This window comes from Corvus brachyrhynchos, unplaced genomic scaffold (genome assembly GCF_000691975.1).
Source record: "Corvus brachyrhynchos isolate BGI_N302 unplaced genomic scaffold, ASM69197v1 scaffold152, whole genome shotgun sequence".
Lineage (NCBI taxonomy): Eukaryota > Metazoa > Chordata > Aves > Passeriformes > Corvidae > Corvus > Corvus brachyrhynchos.
This window is the reverse complement of record NW_008237447.1, coordinates 8,565,011-8,567,621: the sequence shown is the minus strand read 5'-3', so window position 1 is coordinate 8,567,621 and position 2,611 is coordinate 8,565,011.

Here is a 2,611-nt window from a genome sequence, read left to right as displayed (position 1 = left end):
AGTCAGGCTCTCTAGGCTGATCTACACAACAAGCAAATGTAGCTTGTGGAGCAGATCAAGTCTGACCCCAGGAATCTGAACTCACAGATGATTCTAAGGTTTTCTGGTTTCATTCTGGTGGTAAGCTGAAGATCACCAACAAATTCACACATCCAAATTTTTGTCCCATTATACTTTTAAAGTTGTTCCTCATTATAAAACAGAAAACTTTCCAAAAAACCCCAAAATGTTTTAAAAATAAGGCTTCAATAATTTTTCTTTTTCACAATGTATTTAAATACAATAAAACTTTTTAAGGAGCTATTTCAACATTTCTTTGAAGTGTGACAGTCTGAATCAATTGGACAGCATAGTGCTAAAAACCACCTTTTTTCCTGGAGGCTATTGTTATTTATCTGATGGTCTCAGAATTTTCAGCTGTTTCCTCATATCTCACCCCATACACCACAATTTATATGGCCTGAGAAGGGAAAAGTAATTCATGTGACTCCTTTTGAGGGCTAAAAATCTTAATAATGCCCTGTGGCATGCTGCTCAATATGTGCATTTCCAGAGCCATCTGCTACCTGCAGTTCAACAGAGAACATGACTTGGCTACAGGAATCACTTTTTGCACAGAGACGTGCTCACACAGTTTTTACTGGCTGTTCTGAGGTTTCAGGAACACATATTGTTTTACTCCTTGAAGAAACTAATTCATTCACCACACCCTTTTCTAGAGGGAGCTGCCTGGCCAAATATTTTCTTAGGCTTTGCATCAAAATTAAATATCCAAGGGTAACCACCTGCACATACGTGTGGCTCATGGTCAAGTGTTTAATAAATTCATTTCCATAAGGAAAAAAAGAAAATCTATGCTACTTGTATTTTGTGTCTATACGCTAAATGTATCTAATTCAGACTAGCACTTAAATATCCCAAAAGGCAACAAGCAGCTCTTTATGTGAATGACACTTGACTTATGTTTGAAGAATATTTGGACTTTGACTTGGAAGCACTCAGACATAAGGGATGCACTAAAAAGGAAGAGATTCATTTTGAACAGATTACAGAAACCACGTGTGACAGAGTAGAACAAATGTTAAGTGCTTGGTTTGAACACAATTGAGAAGGGCACTACTAGTATTTTATGCACAAAGCTTGCATAAACAGAAAAATGTATTTAGTAACTTCTACCTTAACAGGTGACCCACATAATGTGTCAGATTGGTGGCAAAAGAAGGTATGTGAAATACTTAGGTGAAATGGATGCCATGGAATGATCTACTCCCTCATTTTCCACTGAACTTAGGCTGTAATTCTTCTACCAAGTAGTGTCAGTAACAAAGACTGAGTTCAAAGCCTAGAACTCCACTGCAAAACTTCAGACCAGTTTGTGTCTGTCCTATACACCAAAACCAGGAAAAAGTAAATATCCAATCCTTTATCCTGCGCTCATAAAGTTCAGTCCACCAAATCACTGTACTATGCATTTTTCTTTACTGTCCTCAAAAGAACAAAGATATCATGGAGCTTCACCACCTCTCATCTCTCTGGTCTGCCCATTCAACTATGCACAAGGTATCATCCAGCTAAGTTGCTATTAATTTCAGATCCAGAATGGCTGTGTTAACAGTTGCTTTTCTGCAAAGTCGTCCCCCTTTGCTGCCTTGAGCTTTAATGTTGATTAGATCTCAGCTGAACACCTCATCTCTGGCTGGCTCCAACAGTGAGAACCTGCTAAATAAAAAGGACCAAACCTCTGAACCCAGCTCAAGGCTCTTCTTCAGAGTAGCAAAAACTGTTGTCCTGAGGTCAAGAATAAAATAAATTAAACTAGAACAGGTAGGCTTTCTGCCTTGCTGGGGATCCCTACCTCCCTAACTGAAGAGATCCTGCATGCCCTGACCTATGGTAGCAGAAGGATGCTCACTTTTCCGAGACTACAGCAGTGATGGAGGAAGAAGCAGGCTCATGGTTGCTCTTCTGCAGAGCCTTTCCTTGAATCCGACTCCTTGTGCACGTCTCAGCATTTCCAACACTGGTGGTTAATGGGCTCAGCAGAATTGTTGAGGTCTATTCAGCAACACCTTTGAACTTTGTAGACTTTGTCAGCTGTACACTTCAGGTCACCAGAATGTCTCTCATAAATGAGCAATCAATGTCCAGCATTCTGTTCAAGCCCTAAATAAGAAAAGAATAAGTAAACTCAGAAATTAATTTTTCTCAGATACTTCTGAGTATCTGAATCGACTGTCTGCCAGATTTGGTAAGAGGAGGGATCCCTACTTTGTAAAGCACAGACACTGGGTCTCGTACTGGATTAAACCCTACAAGTTCCTTGGAAGTTGCACGTCCCTCAGTACCACCTGTTTTGAAATTGAGGCATAGTGCAGCTGCATTTTTTCTCTTGAAGCAAGAGCAGCTATTGATAAATAAGGGAAATCAGTCACTGGGACAAAGTCAGAGACTGACTCCAGTACAAGTCTATCCAGCAGAAACTTATGAGAATGCTTCAAGAATGGAATTGTGATCTAAACTCATTAGGGAATGCTATTGGATTTTTATTCTGTGATAAGATGATGCTTTCTGATTACCAAAGTCACCACACACTCAGGACAATCCACAGACT